This window comes from Myotis brandtii, unplaced genomic scaffold, assembly GCF_000412655.1.
Source record: "Myotis brandtii unplaced genomic scaffold, ASM41265v1 scaffold59, whole genome shotgun sequence".
Lineage (NCBI taxonomy): Eukaryota > Metazoa > Chordata > Mammalia > Chiroptera > Vespertilionidae > Myotis > Myotis brandtii.
The window spans coordinates 1408022-1434336 of NW_005370223.1; the positions used below are offsets into that span (position 1 = coordinate 1408022).

At 41.2% G+C, this 26315-nt stretch overlaps 1 long non-coding RNA gene across 1 annotated transcript in view; it reads left to right on the plus strand.

The window, feature by feature from the left end:
- LOC106728321 overlaps nucleotides 1–26315 on the plus strand; it is a 247245-nt gene that overhangs the window by 13508 nt on the left and 207422 nt on the right. Inside the window, exon 2 of the long non-coding RNA XR_001364619.1 lies at nucleotides 3733–3835. This is a non-coding gene — a long non-coding RNA (uncharacterized LOC106728321). The remainder of the gene's footprint in view (nucleotides 1–3732; nucleotides 3836–26315) is intronic.

Genomic DNA, 26315 nt, shown 5'->3' on the forward strand with positions numbered 1-26315 from the left:
TAGGCTAAAGTAACTACATTCAGTCTTTATCCCAAATGAAGGAATGACTTTGATCTGTCAACTGTGAAAAGTAAACTGGGCATGACCTTCACTCATCATCAATCATCTCACTTAATGACATTTGTGAACTTTATTCTGATATTAGATCATGGTCTTTCTTTGTTCTGTCAGGTTATTTTTTTTTTTTCATCCAAAGTTGAATTATTTCCTTTTATATGTATGCAGAGAGCTCGGAATGTGAAGTATTGAATGTGAAGTTTATACATATCTGTGTGGCTCAAATTTGAAGACAATTTGTTGTATTTGCTGATATTTGCTCAATAAAGGGTAGAAAATAAAGATATCAGCTTCAAAGTCAAACATGCTTTCAAATACTCACTTCATTGCCCTTGAGACCTTGAGCATTTCTTTTGGGGTTCAGATTATATGTGCTAGCTCCTTTTCTGTTGTGCCTTTTCACCCAGAAAACCCTCCAAATGACAATTATTGCTTCTTAGAGGATGCAGCTTCAGAGCAGCTGTCAAAGTGAATCTAGCTGAACCTGACTTGAAGAGACCTTCTGGGATCTAAAATGTTGTGTCTTGAAACTCATATTTGCTGAAAAGATATCCGAGCACCAAAAGCAGGCTAATCTTTTCAAGGGTGACAGAAGAGAGCCTAATCCATTTTCTCAGGAACATTCCTAAATAGGCTAAATATAATTAGAGGTGTGGCACTTTACAATAATTCTCAAGTAGTTCAGTACTTCTTAAAACACCTTTCTTTAAATTGATATTTACATTTTATTATCTAAACTGATAGTTTAACTATTTAAACATGTTTATACAATTCACAGATACGAACGAAAATAAATTGATCTTGATACTATCCATTTGAAATCATTGCTTTAGGTGAAAAATTTTTGTTTGCCATAAAACCGGAATTAACTCTGTACTCATCTGCTAGTTGTTGCCCTTGAACTCTGAGCCACACCAGTCTCCCTTTCTCCTCATCTCACATGAGAGGCTAAAATAACTTGGACAGAGAGTACATGTAAAATTCCCCACTTCCCACTCCCTTCCTCTGAGGCTTCTATGAAAGAATAACAAAAAGGGAAGGAAAGAGAACCGATATGCATTCCATTTATTTTAAATACTTATTTCTTGTTTTAGAAATGTAATTAGGCAGATCATTATTTTCATGACTGTACTTCTCACATATTAAATTAATTGAACCATTAAAGAAATAATATCAACCAAATTAAGATTTCTAATCAATTTTATGCCAATAAAGTATAAATTATATTAAAATGTAATGCCCAATTGAAGTGCTTTTGTTAGAATGACCCCCTTTCATCGAATAAACATGAATTCAAATAGATTGCTAGACTTATAATTAGTAATATGCTAGAAATAATGCGCTCATGGTTGGGGTTAATAACCTGTGGAAGTGACTGGGTTTAAAATCTTAGTTCTTAAATCCTCCCAAGAATGACAACCATTTTAGACATTTTGACTTGAAATTAGGCTTGAAAATAGCTACTCTCGGGGGGTGAGTTAACATTGAATGTTGGGCAAGTAGAAATGACTGCTGATTTTCATTCTTTATATCAATTCCATGGGGAAGGTGAGCTAGTAAAACACTTGTGTGAGCTGGTCATTATTTGAAATTTATTTACCGAAGTGGCTTACGTAATAATCATCCCCATGCTAAATCAGTCAGTCAACAAGTTTTTATTGAGTCCCCATTGGATTAGAGTAATGTACAGTAATGATGTATTCAGTAGTGTACAGATGTATGAAGCAAAGATTAGACATGAGCTCGACTCTAAGGCCTTACAAGCCATTAGAGGAGACAGACACATATTATCTACTCGAAATGTAACCAGATGACTCAACTCCCAGAGCGTGGAGGAGGAATGGCTGGGCTGGGATTGTTCTGGTGGGTGATGGGATGGGTTCAATGTGAGAAACTTCCATGATGTAGGTGAGTTGGTCTGGGTTAGGCAAAAGAAAGTTAATGGCTTGGTAGATGAGAAAAGCAATTGGGTTTAGTGAATAGAGTATAACCCAGACAAAGACTGAAGTAGAGAATGAAAGTCTGTTTAATTTATCTGGAGTGTAGCAAGATGGATAAATACCATAAACAGGTATGACAGGTAATGGTTTTATTTGAAATCCAAGTTTGAGCAGGGATGACACTGGAATGTATGAGTTGCATATCATAGTGACAACCTCTATTTTTAACTTTGTTAAATTTAGGCTTCTTATGAAAAGAAGTACTTAAAGGAGAGGCTTTTGTTTGGGGATTGGTCATGAGGCGATCCTCCCAATGCTTACTATAGTTGGCTAATCTACGACATACACAAATTTGATGGCTTCATAGATTGAAGCATATGCATGCCAGCTGCAGGTTTTGGGACAAATGTTTCCGGCTCAAGCAAAAGCACTGGTACCTGACTGATCAACATCAGTTAGCATCGTGTGAACATTGTTGGTGGGCTTTCCCTTTTATTATTAGTCATTTCCCACGCTTAAATACTGTTGCCCTACGGGCATGTTCAGTTAGATTTAGATTCTCCTGACATTGTGCTTCGATAATTTTAAGAAAATGGCCAGTTTTGGTTAAGAAGACTTTCTTACTTGTTTGATAATGGGATGAATGGTTATGGCTGCTCCTTTGGACAGCTTTGGTTACTCAGTACCATTTATGGTAAAGATGCCCAACAAAGCGGGGCAAGGTCAGCAACAAATACTGGTTGTGGGGAGTGACAGATTTGCACTGGTACCTGAGTCAGGCAACTCGAATTTGAGCCGCATGTGCTAATAAGGTTCAGTCATCTCTTTGCCCCCTTTTCTTTATTAGGTGGGAGATAGTTATCCGTTGGGCCCATGACAGTGCCAATATAATCCTTCTCCAACTTCTGAATTTTCAATTAAGAGACTTACTTCTGACTCTTCATCAGATCTATGATTTATGGATCACTTAATATTAACAAGCAGTTTTCTCGGGCTTTACTTTTCTAAAAATCTCATTTAAACTATGCAGCAGGCCTTTCAGGTGGGTACTATTAGATCTTAGGATGAGAAAATTGAGGCTCACAAGAGAAGTGTTATTTCTGTGGTCACAGGGCGAGTCTTCACACCCAAGTGGGTCTGACTCCAGAGCTTATGCTCTTACCATTATGTTACACAAACTGTCCAGAGTTTTATAAGTGGGGGTCCTCAAGCCCTGTTCTTGTTACTCTGAGTAGGGGGATCAGAGAACAGTAGGGTCCCTTCTTGTTTATGACATTTATTCTAGTCAAATAAGCAATTATTTAGTGACAATCCAATAATGTTGAGAAGTATGCAACGGGGGAATGTAAATATTAAGGAAATATAATCCTTGCTGTAGGACATTCCTTACTGGCATTTGTATCCTCTAGCCACCTAGAAGAACACAGTCCCTTGAGTCCTTAGCCATTCCCTGTACTTGGCGCATCCTTTCCTGCTTCTTCACCTGGTTAGTTTTCAAACTTTCTGCAGACACAGTTCAGGGAAAAATAAGGAAACCTCATCTTCCTGGGACATTTTCTCTGATTCTTGATTTATTTGGATGTCTGTCCTCCATGAACCAGCGATGCTCAGTGCTTAGTTCTTTTGCACTAAGTATATGCGCATCTTCATTTTACTTCTCTGTCTCGTCTCAATAATGTAAGTACCTTGAGGACAATACCCTAGTCTTAATCTTCTTTGCATTCCTATCACTTAGCAGAGCACTGAATGAACAAGGGGAAGAAGCCAAGACAATGTTGTCATTTGGGGGGAGATCGTGAAGTAGAATAGAAGTTCCCTGAAGGGAGAAGCCCCTGAAGGTCAGTGTTGTTGGGGAAGGAATCTTCTCCGAGGAGTTGGAACTTGCTTTGGACTTTGAAAGATGCTCTGGATTGGGAAGTGGTGAGAAAGTAAGGGGACACAGCCACTGAGAGTGATAGGAAGTGCCTGTTCTTTCTAACTTTGAACCCAAACCAGCCTCTCTGTGGTTTCAACCAGTTTTTCCCAGCTTAAAGCCGCCTTGAGATCATGCATACCCGTCTAATCCTTTTCCCCAAACAGCCTTGCAGGGTTTGAAAACCTTAGGTTTCCCTGAATCTTCTGTTCCTACGGCAGGACTTCTTGATTCTCTAATCATCACTCACATCCTTTTCTGAGCTCCCCATCCAGGTGCCCACAGCATTGGGAAAAAAGCAGGTCAGGACTAATACCTCCCTGCCTGCGACAGAGGCTTTTGTAAGTGCCGGCTGTACTGCACCACAGCTGTTGGTGGCCACATCTACTCACTCACGTTGACCTTAGCATCAGTGAGGATCACTGCGTCTATTTTGTAGATACGAAACCATGTCTGCCTACCTATTAGTGTCATTTACTCACCACTCATTCACTCCTCCCCGAGTCATTCCACAAATGCTCAATAAGGATTGACTATGTTCTAGGCACTGTGTTGGGTGCTGTGGACATAAGGTCCAGCAAGTGCCTGACATAAATGCAGAAGCTTGCATCTGTCTGTCTTTTTACAACAGGTCCAGACTTCTAATGTTTCTCTCTTTTTCCTCTGTCTTCCTCTATCTCTCCCCCCATAGATAGAGAGATAAGGTATGTATATATGTGTGTGTGCATATTTATATTTTTTTCAAGTGTTTGGGAGGCTTCTCAGTTGTGTATTGATGAAGCTGATTTTGGTATAGGGAAGAAAGCTGATCATGGATATAAACTGTGGGTTATAATCTTAGTTAATGTTAAAATCATAACTGCTCCGAGTTGCTAGGATGGAGAAAAACAGTGCATGCTGGTGGTGGGGGAGCTGGGCAACAAATGTGCGACAAGTGTGGGCTTTGCGTCAGACTGTCTGAGATCAAACGTGGACTCCATCATTTACTGGCTCTGTGACTGAGGCCAAAGTTTAATTTTCCCGTGTCTCAGTTCCTTCTGCATATATCTCAGTATACTCAGGGATAAAATAGTTTCTGCTCAAATGGTTGTTGTGATAATGGAATAAGAAAATGTATGCAAAGTGCTTGCGCCTGAGGCATATCAAGACTCAGTAGAGGATAGAAAAAATTATATAAGAAAGGTAATTCTTATGTTGCCTGAAAGAAATTAATTTTCAAGGAAGTACAAGGGGACACAATGATGTCAAAGTCCATTGTGACCAACATTAGAGATTGCTTGAGCTAAAATCCTGCTGGAACTTGACACAATTTTGCTGGGCTTTAGCCAGTATTGAGAACTATTTTTTACCAGAGTGAAATGGTTGTTGTAGCAGTACTTGCTGCCATAGTATTTAATTTGGATTAGCAAATAGTTAAATTAATAGTGAAAAAGATGAATTACCATCTTTGAATCTTAAATGCAATTTTTAACTTAGTTTTTACACATTTTACTTTCCATAACAATTCAAAATAGAGGGTGTGATTTTTCTACATCTAAGTGGCTTACATTTTTTAAAAAGTGGCTTATATTTTCACCATATGGATTAATTAAATAGTTGTGCATAACTTGTAGATGATAGTTTATTATTTTTAAATGGCTTGATTTGTTCTTCTATGGTCCTTTGAAGGACTTTACAAATAAGTCACGGGAACAACAATGAATAGAAAATAGCTTGCTGCCTCGTCTTTGGCTCAGGCGGTTCCAGTGTTGTCAAATTCTAGTTTGTTTCTGAGCAAACCAAGGGAGTCCACCACTGATGAAAGATTTAAGTTGGATTTTGACGGTACTTGAGATATTACTTATAATTTCTTAACGAATTCCAGCAACTCTTTTTGATAATTAGGAAATAAGCAAAGCCCGCAGCAGCATGCCAGGACAGTGGAGTAATGGCTGCTAAAGACATGAGCTTTGGGACTAGCTGGAAACAAATGGTCATTTCACCAGAAAAGTAAAACAAACTGAGCAGTTTTACTTAACTTTTCTTCTTCGGCTGCATGCCATATTTATAGGTCACCTTCCACTAGTCAGTCCTGGGGAGTTTTTATTTGTCAGCTGTTTGAACTTTCACGATGGCCGTACTTAGCTCTGTTCTCACTCTCTGCCCCGATAGCAGGTACATGTTTATTTTCTTTATTTCCAGAAAGTGCGCCACTATTTTTTTTCATATAAAATAGCTATAAAACGATTTGCAGAATTGAAGCCAGTTAACTCCATCTCATTCTGGAGGAAGATGGCAAATAGATGCATGTCGGTTGTGCCTCCTTGTTTTGCCTTTTAAGGTTGAATATAAGCATTTTGACTTAACACATTGATTTTATATTGCAAGCGTTGCAAGTAATTTTAAGTGATGGATATTAGTTACTCTACCTCACTCAAGGTATAACTTTCTGAGTGTTTTATAAAATTAATTGTCTTATGATCCCATGAGAAAAAAAGACTCACTTTCTACCCTTTATAACAGCCTACAAGGCATTAAAATGTGATGAAAATAAAACAAGAAGGGAAAACAATTTCAGTAATTGGAGTGGGTCTTTTTTGGCTTTGTTGGAAATATGCTGAGTCATGAAATAATAAAGCTTTAACTAAACAATTGGTGTGTGAGGAGGCAAAGGAAATAAAAAAGCAGGTGGGCCATGTCTGTGTTAGGTTTATACACTGTGCTTGGTGAATTTAGTTTTTTGGGAGGCTGTCTTAAATTACTATTGCAATTTTTCATTGAGTTGAGCTGCTTTCAGTTACATGACTGCTCCTTTGGCCTCTAAAAAGAAAGGATAGTCTAAGGTCAAGAAAGAATCATGGCAAAAAGAACGGAGCATGCATGTGGCTAGGTCAAGAGATTCAGGTTCCTGTGATGGCAACGCTTCAGGCCCTGTTGCAAAACATAGGTTGGAAGAAGTCTAGAAAAGGTGGCTAGGCAGAAGTCTCGAACTTAAATCAGTCATGGCTCCTTTACCAAATTCTCAGAGACTCAGCCCCATGAAATGGTCGAGAGGAAGGACCTTAGAAGTCCTCTTCATTTTGGACATGAGAAAACTGAGGCTGCATATGAAAGAGCTAGAGGGGTGACATGAAGGCAACCAGCAACTCAGAGGGAAAGCCTGGATTTCTTACATCACAGTGTCAGAGCGGGATTTATAACTCCTACCTCAGCGGGGGTCAGGAATGCCTTTAGAGTTGTAGAGGCTGATGAAGGAAGAGACAGAACACAGATCACTGGAATAGGGAGTGGAAGACGTGGGTCAAGTTTCCCTAAGTCTTTGGACAAGTCACTAATACTCTAGACATAGTCCTTGCCCTTCTCTAAAGGGGGTGACAGACTAATAAATAAGTGTGATTCAATATGGAAAGTGTCATATATTAAGAAGGTAAAAGGCTATGAAGAGGTTTTAAGAAAGAAGTGGTTGAAGGTTCAGTGATACTGAAACCTGCTGAGGACGTGAGGACATGCTAAGGAGATTGCCACTGAAGGAGGAGCCTCAATGAAGTAATGAGAACGTGACAAAGCAGGCGTGTGTGGGGAATGTTAGGTTGTCCAGGTGACTTTGGAACGCTTTTTGAGCTAGAATGACATTCATTTAATCCGGTCTCTACCTTTGGGTAGATGTTAATGATGTGCAAAAGCAAAGTCTTAATCCACAGAGCCAGTTGCTGGAGAAGGGAACTAAATGGCGATGTAAACGAAAGCTCATGGACCTGGCACCCTTTCATTTTGTTAGTTGGATGATAACGTTCTGGCTTTGAGCAGGCCTCTTGGTTGTGCCTGTCCTCCTCTCTCCCCATCCCTCATACTCTCCTGCCCAACTGCCGGCATATAGACGGTGACCGGCATATCCACTCTGCACAGAAAAGAGCATTAGGAGCTAGTAAATCGCTCCCATAAACTTGGTACTGTGACTCTAACAAGCCATGACAAAATTAACTGGCTGGGGGCAGGCTTCCTTGAGCCTGATAACCTGGCTCCCTTTCATCCTCCTAGATATGTTTTGGGTTTGCTTGATGTTCCCGTGGTTGTAGTAGATGCACAGCAACCTTCAGAGTAGGAAGTGAGTTGGTTAGAGCTCTTTTCTTTGAACGTGTCAGAAGCCCAATTTGAACTTAACAAAGCAAAACATGAAAGAGAGCTGCTCTTGCTGATGCCCTGACATGATGGAGCAAGCAGAGGAGGGGCTGGCCTCTGCCTGATTCCATCCGAGAACAGGCCCATCAGGGCTCGCTCCCTCATCATCTCTCGTTTCTGCTTCTCCCCTTGTTCTCTCCAGCTGACTGACTCCACGCACATCCAGAAACACAAGATCTTAGATTCTTACAGTCCAGTGGCGAGAGGGTAGAAAACTCCTTCCCTCCAGATCTTGTGACAAACCTGGGGAAAGATTTTCATGGAATCATACCAGTCATATGTCCAACTATGGGGTGGGATTGTGGGGTAGTAAATTGGCAGCTACACCAGAAATAGATGTTCCCTAAAAAAGCAAGGGAGGTGATCGTCTGAGCACATAAAATAACACATTTTCACTGAGGGGAAGAATACAGGCCTCCACATGCTTTGCAGGAACAGAATTCACCCCTGCAGAGCTGTCTGGGGATATGACCCTTCATTCATGCCCAAGTATATGAGTGCTACTTGATACCTTTACGTTGCTCCCTTTGCCAAGCCCAGAAAATGGCACTTGTTGATTTTGTAACCTCAATAAAAATGAACCCCGGGATGTTTCGAGGTTCAGCTTAATTCCAACCAGTTGTCACTTCCTCCACCGAGGAGCTGATATAGAAATAGGGAGAGGCCTCACTCGGCTGCTTTGTGTTATGGCTAATGCGCCAGAGAGACCCTTTTCCAGAACCAAAGAGCCCTCGTTACACCACAGAGAAGGAAGAAAAACTGCGGGGGACCAACTGGTTTTCGTTTGGGCCACAATTAAGAGAAGGTTCACTTGCTCTAATGCTATTAAAATCAGCTCCGCTCCAAAGCACTTGGGTTATGTATTTGCCATCTTGCAGAAAGACTCAACATTTGAGATTCAAGCCAAATGCTTTTTAGCCCACTTACAAAGACACTGCCCCGCCGGCTGCAGGGCTGCCTGGCAGCCAGGTCCCGGACTGACCAGGATAGCACATGCCATTTAATGCGCAGGGCAGAATGGTGACATGGTTTAGATTAGGGGCAGAGCTTACCAAAAACCTTTCACTCTACCCAGGCACTACTTTTTTTTTTTAGCCAACTCTTTCTCATTATTAAACAGTAAAATGACACATTTTAAAAGGTATAATTTGCTTATATTAGTTTGCTATTGAAAAAGCTGCCAGGTAGCATGTTGGCCCTGCACATTCAAAGATTAAAAAAAAAAAAAAAATCAATGCCCTGAGAGAAAATGTTAAAAAATTCTAAAGACTATCTAAATGGAAAGATTAGGAGTGACTAATTTGGTGACTTTAGGTTTCATGAGGAAGAAGACTGTTTTCTTATTTTGTTTTTCTATTTTCTATCTAGTGTTAAGCGCCATGCCTGGCCCACAGTAACTACTTATCAGATACTTATTGAATGAATGAATAAATGAATGAATACATAAAACGTTTTAGGAGGAGGAACTGCCCAAAGGTTAAAAAAAGAAATCTAGGCAAAACCAAGTTTAAATATGAGCTTTCACATATTTAAAGAGGCAGTTGATCCCAGGAGAGAAAAATCATTCTAATTTTCTCTTTCCCCTATTTTACCTGGAATAGGAAGTAGAAGTTCCAAACCCTCAGACAAATGAATTGTTCTTGCAACGTGTCTATCTTACCAGAAGTTGCTAGACATTGTATGAGCCCCACTTGCCAGTTTTCCAGCTGAAGTCTTAACTAAAGTGTTTCAAGATAAATTTGGTTAGTTTTTAGTCAAATGCATGACCCGAGTCACTCAGAGTAACTCACAACCCTCACCTCTGTTTGGTATTTATAAAGTTAGGACCAGTTACATGATTTGTGGGGACCCTGCTCAAAATTAAAAATCAAAACAGGGACAGCACCCTGGGCAGGCCCTTCTGAGCCAGGGACCTGTGTCACTGCATAGATGGCATGTCACCAAAGCCAGCCCTGTATAGACTGCTTATCTTTTGGAGACTCTCGAAGCCTTGGTGAGTTCACACTCACAGCAAGATCCTATTGAACTTGATGGGTAATTTAATTATTTCAAACATGGTGATGAGAAGTAGGAAAATGTGAAGTATTGGCATAGATGAGAATAGAACCCAGGGCCATTGGCTCCCAGCCTGAGGTGTCCTCCAGTAGAGAGATTCTGACTAGAAATTCCATGTACATAACTCACTCCCATTCACTGTTAAAATAAGCCATGTCTTTAGGTCTTACATTGAATTTTTAGCATTTTGATATGGAGTAAACTGAGAGTTATAATATCTAATACCTTAGATATTAAAATGTAGTCAATAAGTAACAAGTTTTATTTGTGGTAAACACTCTAGGGAAATGTATTCTATTTATCTGAAAACTCATCACAAAAAATAAATTTCAATAACTCAAATATTACACTGAATTCTGCCCTGATTCAATTTGAATAGATATCATTAAAATCATGATTCACAAAATGATTTACTAGTATATGCAATTAATTTTGAATTGATCGTAATGCTATCTTTAGAAGTGTTATAGTTTTACACTTAAGTCTATGATTTTTTTTTAAATTTAATTTTTGTGTATGGAGCAAGGTGTAGAACAAAGTTTATTTTTTTCATTTGGATACCTAGTTGTACTAGCACTTTTGTTCAGAAGACTGTTGTGTATCCACTTAAATGCCTTGACACCTTGTAAAAAATAATTGGCCATATATGTGTGAGTATATCTCTGCACTCTATTATATTCTATTGATCTATGTGTTTATCTTTTACCAATATCACAAAGCTTGGCTACTGTACCTTTATAGTAAATCTTGAAATTAGTTTCTATGAGGCGTCCAACTTTATTTTACTTTTTCAACATTATGTTTGCTGTACTAGATCCTTTGCTTTTTCATATATGTTTTTTTTAAATTAGCTTTTTGACTAATAAAACATTCTGTTGGATTTTGATTAGAATTGCTAAAATTTTAATTAATCAAGAAATTGCCCTCATCCCCGAAAGCAGTGGTTCTCAACCTTCCTAATGCCGCGCCCCTTTAATACAGTTCCTCATGTTGTGGTGACCCCAAACCATAAAATTATTTTCGTTGCTACCTCATAACTGTAATGTTGCTACTGTTATGGATCGTAATGTAAATATCTGATATGCAGGTTGTATTTAGGCGACCCCTGTGAAAGGGTCGTTCGACCCCCAAAGGGGTCGCGACCCACCGGTTGAGAACCGCTGCCCTAAAGAGACATTTTTGCAATTATTCCCTAGTGTCTTCCTCTATTTCCCATCACCCGAAATGACATTCAGGGAATAAACGTGGCATGAAGGTGGCCCTGAAATTTTGATTTGGACCTGAGGACTCAGGCTGCCTTTAAACATGAGGGAGTTAATGCTGGACAGTAACTCTGGAGCAGCCAGAGGAGATGCTAGGCTGGAGGGAGGCCAGCTGTGTATCGTTTCTTTCAGCCTTGAATAATTTGGAGTTAACTTGTTTGGCTTGTGCTGCACTCCTCAGAGAAAAAGCAAAACAGAAATGTGAGAAAAAGTTCTAGGTTTCTTTGATTACTTAAAATTTTTTCCCCCCTGTTTACTGCTCTGTTGGAAATCTCACTCATCCATCATTTAGTCTAGCTGTCTCTCATTCTGTCCCCTTGATCTTTTCCTTCCCTCACTCCAAATTCTTACTAAAATTTCTGATGTTCATGAAAAACAATGTCCTGTAAAAATAACCAATATGAAGTAAATATATTTTGGTAGGTGTTTAGAGATAAAAAATAAATTAATCAAAATTATTGGAATGTGCTCATTATGATTAATAATAATGGATAAAATGTTCCAACAACCTAGGGATGTTTCCCCTGGTTTGCCTCCAGTGTTAACCGACAACTTCATCTCCAAATAGCAGTGTCTTTGTAGTGTATCTTTTACAACTTAGTGGAATCACTGAGTTTCAGACTTTCTTTCTTCTTTATGCCTGGCAGCCATGGACCAATTAATCTGAAAATATGAACATTTGGGAAGAGTATTCTTCAGTGACTCAACAGGGCAACAGATGGCAAAATGTTTAATGTTTATTTCAAATCCATTTCCACATTGGATTCACATCCAAGAGTGTTTAAAAACATTTTTATTTGGATAGAGACTGTTGTTCACTGTCAGACAACAATCTGTGAAAATATCATCATTTGAATTACAACTTCTTTGACAGGTGTTGGGCAGACATTGCAATTTCTGGGACCATGAATATGGCTCACTGTCCTTCCTACTTCACAATTTATTTTACTTATCAAGGATATATTTGCAAATGCTTTTTAAAATATCATTCATTCATTCACGTATTCATTCATCTATTCACACAACTTGTGTTAATCACTTACCATATCTGCTGATGAAAAAGACACAACAAATGGGCTACAATCAAGGACTCTAGAGTCTATTGAATTTAGTTTCTTCATTAATAAAGTTTAATCCTATTAAAATATTGGATTACATTTAATCCCATTAAAGATTATTTTGCTAGGGAATCCTGCTTTGTTTTTATTGGGCATAACTTTCATTCTGCCGGGCCTTGAAGATTGGTTTGGTGACTACCAGTGGTAGATTTACCTGAAAGGGAAGAAAACACGTTTCAAACCCTTTCTTGTTTGTACACAATTTTTTTCAAATCTTGGGGAAGGGCCCAATAAAATTGTTTATATGGTTATAATTTTTGTAAAATTTGCAAAGATAAGATAATTTTAACTATAATTGGTTAAGACTGCCGCCTCTTTGCATTATGAATTTCCCTCTGTCGTCCCTCTCCTCACACTAGATGATAATGGAGGGACTATCAATACTTTAGGGTTTAAGTTGAGTTAGTATTCACATGGTTTGAGTTTTGAAAGATGTATTTATGGTTTGTAGTCTACTCTATGAACAGTTTTCTAGCTGTCCCATGTAGCAGAAATGTAGAGCTACACCTACTGATCAATCAAAAGCCCTGGGAAGCTTTATCCATTCTGCTTCCGTGCCTCCTTTCTCACTACCATCAAAGAGGCACACATTTTTCTTCTCTTCTTATCATGTAGGGGTTAGACCAGTGGTTCCCAACATGGAGCACATACCCCATAGGGGGGCAATTTGATTTTTAAGGGGAGCCATTTGAGAACGAGTTATTAACAGTGATTGACAGTGAATTTTTTGCATTTCTTATGGTTCTAGGGGCCTCATATACAGTATATAAATATCTATTGTGACACATTTATTCATTTTATTTTTCAGTGCTTTTAGTTACAATGGGAATTTAAAACTTAAAAGAGAAAAAAATAGAGTACATCAGGGATGTTTTAGCAGAAAGTGAAGTGTTATCAAGATGAAGATGGCCACTCTTAAGCACGACAATAAAAGAATGACTTGTCTTAGGCATTAGAATGAATAATTATTTCATGACTATCCTTGAACAATTTACCGCTTTCACCTAAAGAACTCAGAGTTTCATTAATTTTAAACTATAACAAGATACTTAGATACATCAAGAGCAAATCTTGGCTGTAAAGCTGATTATAGGCTCAACCTAGAGCAGAGGTCGGCAAACTCATTAGTCAACAGAGCCAAATATCAACAGTACAACGATTGAAATTTCTTTTGAGAGCCAAATTTTTTAAACTTAAACTATATAGGTAGGTACATTGTTATTAACTTAATTAGGGTACTCCTAAGGCTTAGGAAGAGCCATGCTCAAGAGACCAAAGAGCTGCATGTGGCTCTCGAGCTGCAGTTTGCCGACCACTGAGAGTATTCCATCATCCAGCAAACTTGTTGAAGTATCCACAGTTCTCAGACATGGGGTAAAACACGAGAGGAAAAATGACAGACAAGATGCAGCCCCTGGCATCTGAAGCTCTTGGCTAGTTTGTACAGGAGTGACATGATCAAACATCTAGTTCTCGGACAGCGAGGAGAGGCGTGCACTCCTAGGAGGACGGTGCGCTGATTGAAAGCAGTCCTTGGTCTGCTGGGCTGTGTACCTGTCTGGGCCAGAGGCTGGGCCAGCTGTTCCCTGAGGTTCTTTTAAGTTCTTTCCTTTCATTGAATTGCAAATCCTCTTTCTATTGCGATGGAAAGGATGGTGGGTGTATCTCACAGCTTCACATATTTTTGATACGAGTACAGGACTGGAGAGGAGGAAAAGATGAGCTCTCCAGGGGCACAGTTTTACTCCAAGCCAAAGACCTTTGCTAATGAGCAGTGTGTTAACAACAACAAACCCCCCAAAATAAACATAAATAAATGGAAAGAAAGAAAAGCCTATGAGAAGGCAGCCAGCTAGGATATTGGGGTAAGTGAATGAGGTTCTTCTTCAACAGATGTGCCCGGGGTGAGCTCAGTAGATAAATCTTCACACCTTCCACTGGAACATTTCTCAAGCCAAGACGCTGCTCCCGGGACAGTCCAGCAGCTGCAGCCTCCTGTGTTGACACAGGAGGAGGCCAGTGGGTCTCTCCTGGGTAGAGAGATTTGTTGCCCTTTCCTCCTGGGCCATCTCCCCTCCAGGTGGGAGGTGATGCCTACCTTTAGGAGGTGGCATCCAGACAAGCGCCGATGGGATGAGAAAAACCACCCTCCCTCGGCAGTGTTTTCAGATACACCCACCTTGGCCTGGGCCTTGAGGGGAAAAATTGTCCCAGCACCACTGTGACCTGCTGGTCCCCTGGGAGCGTGTTTCGACCCCATTCCTGAAACGCCCCTCCCCTGCCTCTGCAGAGAAATTCCCAGGTGGCTTACCTTCCTGTCTGAGAGGGGGTTTCAGAGGGGCCCTGGGACGGAGCTCCAAGGTCAGCCACAGAGTTTTCACGGCAAAGCAGCCGTCGCCCCTGGGAGCAGAGTTGGCTGTGCACTGTACCTTCCCCACCCTCTGGCCTGGTCTTTGAGGATGTCATGGTGAAAGTAAAGAAAACTTTGTTTAGTCTGCACCACAGCTTTGAATAGGCCATAAAAACTCCCTGGGCTGTAACCTCCAGACTTGGAACAGCGGACCTCCGCTCATCACTTATGTACCTTCTTGGTCACTTTGTGTTTTGCGTGTTGTCTCTCTCTCTACGCTGGTGGCCTGTGAATACACCCCCCCAACCCCTTCCATCTCCCTATCCTGACCCCTCCCCCCCACACCATCTGGAAGTTGCTGTGCTAACGCTATGTTCTCCAAAGTCCCTTGCACAAGTTGATGAAATCACGGGATATATGCTGTTGCTTTTACCTTTAGGGGATGGGAGTAAATACAGACATTTGGAAATCAAGAAACAAGCTGAAACATTTCTACAACAAATGACCTCTCCCGAGTCCCCCGCCCCTTAAATGCTAGTGGCTTACACATCTTCAGTATGATTTGAAGGCCTTGACTAGAAACATCTTGATTTCTAATAGCTCCTGAAAAAAAATCTCAATACTTGAGCATGAAAACAATATGCTGAAATATAAAGCGGCAAGAGATTTTGCTATGTGCAAGTCCTCCTTTAACCTAGTTAATCTAGAGCAAATGAAAAACAAACAAAAAACCCAACATATTTACCAGGGGGAAAAGAAGGAGGAGGAGGAGGACGAGGGGGAAGAGGAGGATGAGACTAGATAAAGATGGAGAAGATGGAGAAGGAAAAGGTGGAGAAGGAGAAGGAAAAAAAAAAAAGAGTTTGCTGCTGAGCTGAGAATTCGACTAGAAAGCCAAGGCACAGCTTGGAGCAGAGTTTTATGGCTGAGTTATAAACTCTGAAAATAGGGCTCTATAATGGAAATGTTGACAGACTCTCTACTGTAACTGGGCTAGCGGATGCCCGCTGTAATGTACTGTGTAATTTATAGGAGTCACCTGTTAAGCCATCTGGGAAAGAAAATTTCCCTTCTTTGAAAATGTTAATAACTTGATTAACCTTTTGAACTTCATCATGATTCCAAACGGAGCTCATGGGTGCCGGTTGCTGCCGTGCGCCCCATTTGCATTTGCAGATAAAATCTGGGATATGAGAGCGATCCACACCAAGAGGCTTTCTTATTCTTACCTGGTAGGAAAAGGAGGAAAGGGGGAAGCTGCACCTTGATGGCCTGGTTTCTGCAAACTGAAGCTGCCCGCAGTCAGAGCAGGACTCGGGTCTCTTCGTGCCTGAATCCATGTGTGCGATTTTCTTCTCTCCTCACCTTCCTCCCTCTGGTTTTTCAGGCAAGAGCTCAGGAATGGAGATCTTTCCTGTCCTCAGGGAAGGGAGATATTATTCCTTTGGGAACCTGGACTCTATAACTGTTTAATGCATTGCTAAGTGGCTTGTATGTATGGTTTTATGACTTCTGCCCTGGAATAGTTAGAAGGCCCCATACATGAACTGCCCTATTTTCCTGTATCCTCCCTTCTTTCATTTTTAGTACAGCTATCATTCCTTATAAAAACAGTCTTACAGGATTTCTTCATTCTCAACATCATTCCCTAAATGACCAACTTCCCAGGCTGGACTCTAATTCTCAGGATCTCTCCCGGGGGCCCTTGGACCCTTGCAGAACAACCCTCCCTGAGCAAACCGGAGAGCCCAGAACTCCCTCAATGAGCACTGCAGCTGTAAGAAGAGCTAGGTCTGTTCTTTATTGTTGTGGGATATAGTACTTTACAAAAATTTTTTTTATGTTTGTATTGATTTTTAGAGAGAGAGGAAGGAAAAGGGATAGAAACATCAATGAGAGAGAAACATCGATTGGCTGCCTCCTGCTTTCCCCCTACTGAGGATCAAGCCTGAGACCCAGGCATGTGTCCTGATCCGGAATTGAACCGGTGAACTCTTGGTTCATGGGTTGATGCTGAACCACTGAGCCACGCCGGCCGGGCAGGGATATAGTACTTTTGAAGATGAAGTTGCTCAGTTAGAATTTGCTGGTTTGAGAATACCATTTCAAGACACAGAACAAGGCCCTCGTATCTATTTTTTTCTTGTTTAATGTCTCCAGACTGACTATTTTACTGTTAATCTAGGTTACAAATGTTTTGTGTGAGGCTTGCATCATTGTCTCCAGCATGTGGTATTCCCATGCGCTCCTCATTGACTGAATCAGGAGATCCTTTTCTGTCTTTCTCCCTAGGACCCTAAAGCGGTCACGCCCAAAGTAAATCATTATCTTGAGAATTGATTATCTTAAGAAATGTCACCCTGGAGGAGCCTAGCCCTAGACCAGTGGTCGGCAAACTGCGGCTCGCGAGCCACATGCGGCTCTTTGGCCCCTTGAGTGTGGCTCTTCCACAAAATACCACATGCGGGCGCGCATGTACAGTGCGATTGAAACTTCGTGGCCCATGCGCAGAAGTCGGTATTTTGTGGAAGAGCCACACTCAAGGGGCCAAAGAGCCGCATGTAGCTCGCGAGCCGGGGTTTGCTGACCACGGCCCTAGACCATTAAGAGACAGCCCCACAATGTCCTCCAACCCTTTGATTTGAGAGACAATGTTTACCAAAAGAACAAGCTGCCCAAGAAGGTAGCTGTCTGATGAAAGAATAAACATAACATTCTCTCGCACCTCCTGTAAGTTTATCTCTGTTTTGTTCTTAATGAAGGCAACCAGTCATCCTGGTGTTCCCGGGATGCTCCTGGTTTTAGCATGTAAAGTCCTGTGTGCCAGGGCACTGCTCAGTTCCAGGCAAACTAGAACAGTTGGCCATTTTATTCACACTGAGCAATGTTTTATTTTTTTATTACCAGATTGCAATAGCAAAGAGAAGACTGAACCATCAAAGGGTTAATATAATAAACCCTTTTCTAGTTGCTGGAGAAGTCACCAATGCTTGGACTTCCTTGAGGACAGTAAACTATCCCTGGGAATGTTCACGCAGAGGTCGAATCCCCCTGCAAGTAGGTTCTGGGGGAGGGTTCCTATGTTGGCAGAAAAACTGGACTTCGTGACCTCAAAAGGTATTTCCAGCTCCAAATCTAAAAAATTCCAGATGGCTTTAACCCTTTGCGGTCCAATGTTATTTTTGGAATTCAAACAGTCTGGTCCAAATTAATTGACGGGATTGAATGTTGAACTTTTTAATGTTCTTATTGCTCGACGTTGGGCCTGCTCCTAGCGCCTGGTCTGTTGAGTCAGCCTCGAGGTTGAACCGAAAAGGGTTAAAAGACAGAAACAGGACAGCTACCGGTGACATCAGGGATCTTAAATTCTGGCGTCTCTGTGTGGGGTTTGCATTGTTATGTTAATGTGGTTTATTTTATTTTATTTTTATTACCAGATTGCAATAGCAAAGAGAAGACTGAACCATCTAAGGGTTAATATAATAAGCCCTTTTCTAGTTGCTGGAGAAGTCACCAATGCTTGGACTTCCTTGAGGACAGTAAACTATCCCTGGGAATGTTCACGCAGAGGTCGAATCCCCCTGCAAGTAGGTTCTGGGGGAGGGTTCCTATGTTGGCAGAAAAACTGGACTTCGTGACCTCAAAAGGTATTTCCAGCTCCAAATCTAAAAAATTCCAGATGGCTTTAACCCTTTGCGGTCCAATGTTATTTTTGGAATTCAAACAGTCTGGTCCAAATTAATTGACGGGATTGAATGTTGAACTTTTTAATGTTCTTATTGCTCGACGTTGGACCTGCTCCTAGCGCCTGAGGTTGGACCGAAAAGGGTTAAAAGACAGAAACAGAACAGCTACAGGTGACATCAGGGATCTTAAATTCTGGCGTCTTTACATGCTCTGTGTGGGGTTTGCATTGTTATGTTAATGTGGTTTGGTATCTTTCCCAGCGCTCTTCTGTCAGGTGGGTAGGGTGCACTCTCATCTTGTAGCACAGTGCATACCACTTGGATTCGAATGGCCTCCTCTGTGATTTTCAGATACTCACTCCTTCGCTGGATGGAGCCTGGGCTCTTCATCGGAATATGATGCTCATTAATGCCTTCATCATTTCTCCACTGGAACGATAGTTCCCGCTTGCAGTTTGATGTCATCCCCCCTTCACACACTCCAACACTCATATACATTTCACAGATGTGGCCAGAGAGGCCTCAAGATGTTGAGAGGAAAAGTTTGCCAAGGCTACAGTGAGCTCGTGTGGCACAGCCAAAACTGAAAAAGTCAAAAGTCTGGCTCGGACTCCTTTTTCTAATGACTAGACGCCACTCCCTCGTTGGGAACATATTTGATTTGAATGCCTTAAAGGGGCACAGAAAACTGGCTGTTTCACAAAACGGAGAAGTGTTCTTCCTGCCGCAGCAGCACAGCCTTCTTTGCCACCCTCTCGAGACAGCTTTTACCTTCCATAACTAAGTCCCTCTCCTCTTCCTTCTTTTCTCTCCACACCGCTTCCCTAAGTCCCTCCTGAATTCTCCAGAGGAAAGTTTATTCTGAAATTTCTGAAGTACATCAACATGTTTACAAGTACATAGAATGGTCAGGAGTCTAGATTAGGAGGTGATTCTTAGCAGCTCCTGTCTCCTTGATGTCTCCATTGAGATCCCAGAGAAGAGGATCTGGAGACAAAATACTTTTATTTCTATGTCTCTTGCTTTACTGAACCCCATACTTCCTGAACTTGATATTTTCCCCCTTTCCTCTTTCTCATTCTTCATCTTTCCACTCAAGATAGTTGGGTTGTCTTTGATGTTATTGTAAGCTCTTTCATTTGTTCGGTAAGCATTTATTGAGCACCTCCTACATTCTATGTATGATGCTGGCTTCAGAAAGTAATGAGCATGTCCCGAATGTATCCTTGAAGAGCTCACTTTGTATATGATGGTGGTGAAAGAGAAATGAAAAACCTCTCCGAACAACGAACAATAATATAATTTGATAAGTGTTCAAAGGTCTCAACGGAAAGGCATTTAGACTTTTCTAGACAGGCAGAGAGGCAGCTGTTGTTTGTCCATTAACATGATGTGCTTGTCACTTAACATATTTGCCCTGATGATATGAACGCAACTGTATAGCAGATAAGCACATCCAACTTCATACCTGCACTTTACTAAACCAGGTTCCGGAAACACTTGTATCAGTATTGGCTGATTCCTGACCTTTGCTATGGTGTGATAGTTTTCTCTATCAGGATCCATGTGAAAGAATTATTTTTCCAGGCACAGGATTAGAACTCGTTACATATTTTTGGAGAACTCATTTCTTTTTAGCGTATGGAGGTTGTGAGCCTTTTAACTGATTCTGTTTTCCTTTTTGACTTGTAACTTAATAGTCACCTAGTTTGATCACTCTTACCCAGTACTTACATCCACTCCACTGGATGTTTAATTCAGTGTTTTTCAACTTCCTAGGCTGTAGGAAGTTGTACTGAAAACATAGTACACATTGTGACCTGGTGCACACATCTTTATGTGCATACAGACACGCACGCACAACATGTAAAGTTTAGCAAAACAATACTAATTCCTATCACAGTGCCCTATATTTTTATTCTCTTTAGTTCCATTCTATCCCACTCATTCCATCTTATTCAATTAAAAAAATGTTGATCACAACTCACTATTACACTGAAAACATAGTACACATTGTGACCTGGTGCACACATCTTTATGTGCATACAGACACGCACGCACAACATGTAAAGTTTAGCAAAACAATACTAATTCCTATCACAGTGCCCTATATTTTTATTCTCTTTAGTTCCATTCTATCCCACTCATTCCATCTTATTCAATTAAAAAAATGTTGATCACAACTCACTAAATTGATTTCATAACTCTTGGGTAAATTGTGACTCATAGTTTAAGAAACACTGATCCAATCCTTTCCTTGAACATCACCTACAGGCAACTTACTACTTCCCAAGGAAGCCATTGTATTGTTGGGAAATTTGGAGCTCCTCCTTCAGCTGAGCTTAAACCTGCCTCCTTGGTAGATTCCCCGCCCCCCCAGTATCTTGTTAGTTTTATCTTTCAGTTTCATGCAGAACATCCCAACCCTTTTTATTCCTGACCATCCTTCCATTATTTGAAGAAAATGTGTTTCCCCCATTTATATTGGATGATGGCTCCAGCAAGAGGCTAGATGGGCAGACGTCAATAGCCGAAGAAAAGCATTAGGCCAGGGCAATTAGAAATGTTCCCTGAAGCACTTGAGTAATTTGAAGGAAAGGGTTGCTTTTTAAAAAATGTACTCAATTTGACTGAACAATTGCCCCAATTCCCTACTTTACTCCAGCTGTGGAAAACCTGGCCCAACTTCTGCTACATATTGATTTTGCTCAAAGGTGGCAAGTGACAACACAGCCATTACATAAATGACATGAGAAAACAGCCTTCTCCCCCTAAGGTATTTAGCACACTCCGCAGATGGCGACGACCTAATTCAGTCCAAAGAAGAAACAAGTGAAATCATTCACTCAATTACGTTCCTTGGGTAGAGGCAGTGTGGCTCTCTTGGCTCTCCCAGAAGAAAAAAACCCTTCCTGAAACTGCCATGCACGGGCAATTTCATTACAACAGAGTTCCAGTCACCTCTTGTTTTCTTAAACTTGTATTATTGAAAGATTAGTCTTCTGTTTATGGTTACATTGCCAAGTATCCAAAGCAGAACTTGCTCCTTTATTCAGAGTTAATCGAACTGAAATGGACATGGCATTACCAAGGCTCATGGCCCTATGAGATCAGAAGAATTACTCAATCTGCACCACTTAGGATAGACGTTTTTGAAATAAGTTAGGATAAACTGACAAAGATTGCTTACCTCAGAATGCAGAGTTCAAAATGCAGTTGAGAAAGACTTTATAATTACATGTTGTAATGGCAAAGATTAGAACGTTGCATGGCCGGATAGTAGGGACGAACTTAAGTGATGGCTAAATCCAATGTCCTGAGGTCATCTACTCACGTTGTTCTTCATCCCTACGTACAATAGGAAAGAGCAAATCTGTGTCCTTGAAGGGAAGTCTTGGAGAGAATGATTTCTGAATTGATGGAAATTTTTCTAAAATATGTTGGTATCGAGAGAACCATTCTTGTCTCATACAGTTCGTTAGCTGGTTTACATATAACTTTAACTGAAGCTCGAGACTGGAACATGGTTATTTAAACTGATGAGAATGAACTAAGGTAAGAAATAGCCTATATTTTCTGTTTTCATAGGATTTCAGCTTTGAGATAGTTCTTCGGTATTTTCAGATGGCTTTATTTTAAGGTAGGTCATTCCTAAGACATACTGAAAAACAGAGCTATTATCTTGTAAACAAACATTTCTATCCTTAGTAGTTCTATGTTTCTCTTTCCCATTTTCTCATTTGCATCATAATTTAGTCTTTTTCAGTTTAGTCTATCTATAGTTAAGATTTCTTATATTTAAGTTTTTATACATTTAAATTTAGGCATTTCAACTTGGTAAGGATGTCCACTCTTACCAATCTTATTCAACAGAGTGCTGGGAGTTCTGGCTAGTGCAATATGACAAGAAAATTAAATAAGCCCGGCCCGTGGGGCTCAGTTGGTTGAGCATCATCCCATGTACCAGAAGGTTGCAGGTTTGATTCCAGTAAGGGCACATGGCTCAGTCCCCAGTAGGGGGCATGCCAGGAGGCACCCGATCAGTGATTCTCATCAATGATTTTCTCTCATCAATGTTTCTTTTTTAAATTTTAAAAAAAATCTTTATTGTTGAAAGCATTACATATATCCCCTTTTTTTCTCCATTGACCCATTCTAGCCTGCCACCACTGCCCACCTAAGGCCTTCACCACACTATTGTCTGTGACCGTGGGTTATGCATACTATATATATGCATATCAGTTCTTTGATTGATGTCTTTCCACCCACCCACCCCTCTTGTCATTTTCAACTTTATAGGAGTATTGGACTCACCTTGTGCTACTGCAAGTCACTTGGGGGCCAATCACTCCTGATCCTTCTAGATCTTCCCACAGAAATGGGTTCTTTGTGCTGCCCATGGCAGACCCCATAGATATGCATTGAAAAAGAAAAGAAATTAGGATGCCCAGGCTTACTTAGCGGAGGCTCGGTAGCCAAATAAAAATGTTAGGAAGCTAGGAAGGAAAGCCGAGAGTGGGTCAGAAGTAACAGCAGACAATGTGAAAATGCTGCGAGGCTGATTTTACGTGGCATCGGTAGAGATAAGGCTGCTCACCACAGCCAGTTTCGCTGTAAATCATGTAACAGGCCTTGTGGAAATGCCAGAATAGTAGAAGTCTGCCGAAAACGCAGAGCTCCAAGACACGCTCAACTTGAAACATGTTTACTTTCTTCATTAGGAGCTAAAGGGAAGCAAGGAGAAGGCAGCGGGTAGCAATTACCTAATATCTTTGCAGAAAGAAAGATTTTTCAAAATGCGCTTTTCTCACTAATCCTGGAGGGGAAATGAGGTTTATTTATGGTGTCAGGAGAGAACAAGGCATTAATAGTAAAAGATTTTATATGACTCATGATTTTAGGAAAGTCATTTGTTTACAATTCCAACTTAATCAAACCCAAAGGTATTTAATATCGTCCAGATTTGAATGCCACCTGATTTTGCACCCACATTTCAGACTAGAGGAAGTAATTATGATAGAGTGTAAATGTTAATATAAGAAGATATAGATTATAAGTATTTCCTTACCAAGATGAAATCTTAGGCTTAGACTATCCTATAGTCCAGGGAAAGAATGGAATAATTAAGTACATTTCCCCCCTCTCTAGCTTTAACTAAAATTGTATGGGGATTTATGGAGCTGTCTAAAGTTACTTAGTTGTTTTATTTGATAATTCAGGATAACAGTCTTTTGATCAAGACATAATTTTGTAAATAAGGCAAGCAGACTGAAGTCCATTTATATATAAAAAAATTATGGTTAGTTTTATTCTCTTCCATTTGCTTACCAATCCTTAAAGAGGCTCTCTAGTCATTAAAATGATATCTCACGTCCTAGCTGGTTTGGCTCAGTGAATAGAGCATCAGCCTGCAGACAGAAGGGTCCTGGGTCCAATTCCAGTAAAGGGCACATGCCCAGGTTGTGGACTCAATCCCCGTGCAGGAGGCAGCTGATCAATAATTCATTCTCATCATTGATGTTTCTCTCTCTCTCCCGTCCTCTCTGAAATCAATAAAAATATATTAAAAAGTAATAAAAAATGATATCTCACATTTGGACAAAACTTTGTACATTTCAAAATATATTTGCACAGTTTATTTGATCCTCCTTGCAAAGGAAATGTGACATTAAATCTATCAAAATAATAAAAATCACAGTATCTGTACAGGTGATTAGAGAGGGGATTATTAGATTTGTTTTATTAAAGAGCAAATTAATAAAAAATAAATAGAAAAAAATAACCCCTAAATAGAATACATTAGGTTTTGGAGCTGGAAAGCATCTCATGAAATGATACCTGCGAAAGCATTATCAGAGGGAGCCTAATGGAGCGGACCCTGCAGTCTTTTGGCCTCAGTTGTGGGGAATTCCTCTCCTGTTTTGTAGAGGAGGCTTCTGGAGTCTGACCAGTTGGTGTCCTGACCACGGTCGCACGGCCGGGACGCGGTAGCAGCAGCATACACACTGGACAGTAGGCCAAGGAGCTGCTCCAAGATTTGCTCTGTGTCATTTGAGGTCCAGTTCCAGGATGTCAGGACTCCCCTGTGTATCACAGCTTCCTACCTGAGTCTATGAGAAGATGTGCCATGAAAGAAAGCACCTCGGACATAAAGGCAAGCAGCGAGAACCGTGGTTGTCAGAAAAGGGGTGAAGCTTGATGGTGAGAGGAACGCTGTGTACGAAAGCAGGCGGCGAGGCTTTGCATGAGCCCCCAAGGCAGGTCAGCGCGGGATCATTCATTCAGTAAACAGCAGACTGCACTATTGAAGATACCAGCTTCTTGCCTTTGGAGTGTGATGAAGCTCCCACAACGCATGGAGGGCAGAGACCAATGACAGAACCTCCTGAAGAAGAGCTTAAGTATGAAGGGGGTGGGGGTGGCGACCATGCATTTTCCCGGACACTTGCCAAGCAAATGTGCTCGCCTTTGAGAACAGAGAACCCAGGACAACAGATTTCCTCAGTGAATTTAAATCCTATTTTACGAACAGAATCACCTGGTCAGAGAGCTGTGGGGTTTGCTTTCTACCATGAGAACTGTAGCAAGAATGTTGGAAGGAGGGACTTTATGCTTTGGACTTGGTGAACCCTTTCAAAAAGGGTCCTTTGAAATTCTAAGCTTTGGCTTTGGGAGTCAACAGAACGTTTTTATAGGAATTGTAGTCAGCGGCACTATACTAGGCTCCCTATTACTCCTCTATCCTGATTACTGTTTTAATAACAATAAAGTGTCAGACGAACTCCAAGGGCAGGTCATCTGTGCTTTGTCCATAGCAGCATGAAGAAGGTTAGCCAGGCCTTTGAGCCCCGTCATCTCAGGGGCCCCAGAAGGTTCTCGAAGGCCCTTCTGTGAAGGGCTCATGCTGTGTTTGCTCACGAGGGAGGAAACACACTGGCTGCTGGAGATGCTGGGCAGCCTGGGGAAGGGAGAGCTATTCCCAAAGCTGGGATGGAGTGCGAGCCTGTGGGTTTTGGGCTGTGAACAGCATCCTGGCTCACCACAGGGCTGCCAGCACCCTGGAAGGGAAAGGTCTACCCGGGCAGCTTGGCCTCCAGATGCCAAAGCTCCCAGGTTGGGGCCAAACCACGTGCCCCAGCTCAGCATGAAGGTGCAGAGCCTCCTTCCTTTGTGGGGACCCCCTGGGCTTGGGCCTTAGGCATATCCACAGTCAGCGATGTGGACGAATGACGAGAGAGCCATATTCAAATGTGAGGACAGGGGAATCCCTTGGCTCCTCTGATTGCTCCTGGGGCAGTGAAAGGCAACACCGATAATAACAGTTTCTTGTCCTTAAGTAGCATCTTGGGCAGCTTAACCTTGATTTAGAGAAAGAAATGTGACATTAAATCTATCAAAATGAAAACCCCAGTGTCTGTACAGTTCTTTAAAGTTTACACTGCACATTCACAACTACTCTCTCATTGTGTCCTAATAACCCTGTAAAGGGGTTAATGTGGTTATAGTTCTTTTATAAGTAACGCTTCCAAGGTTCCAGAGCCTGTAACTGGCAAGGCAGCTCTCACTGCTTCTACTCTCAGGAGGGGCTCCCCTACTTCAGGTCCAAGCTGTTCCATGCACCTCTCCCCCCATTAGAATCGAGGCAATCATTTAACAAGCATTCCCAGAGGAACCACAACATGCTGGCACTGTGTAAGGCACAGGGATCCAGAATCCAATAAGACATGGTCCCTGCCCTCAAGGAATCTGAGCCTTGAAAAGAAGAACTCCTGGAAGG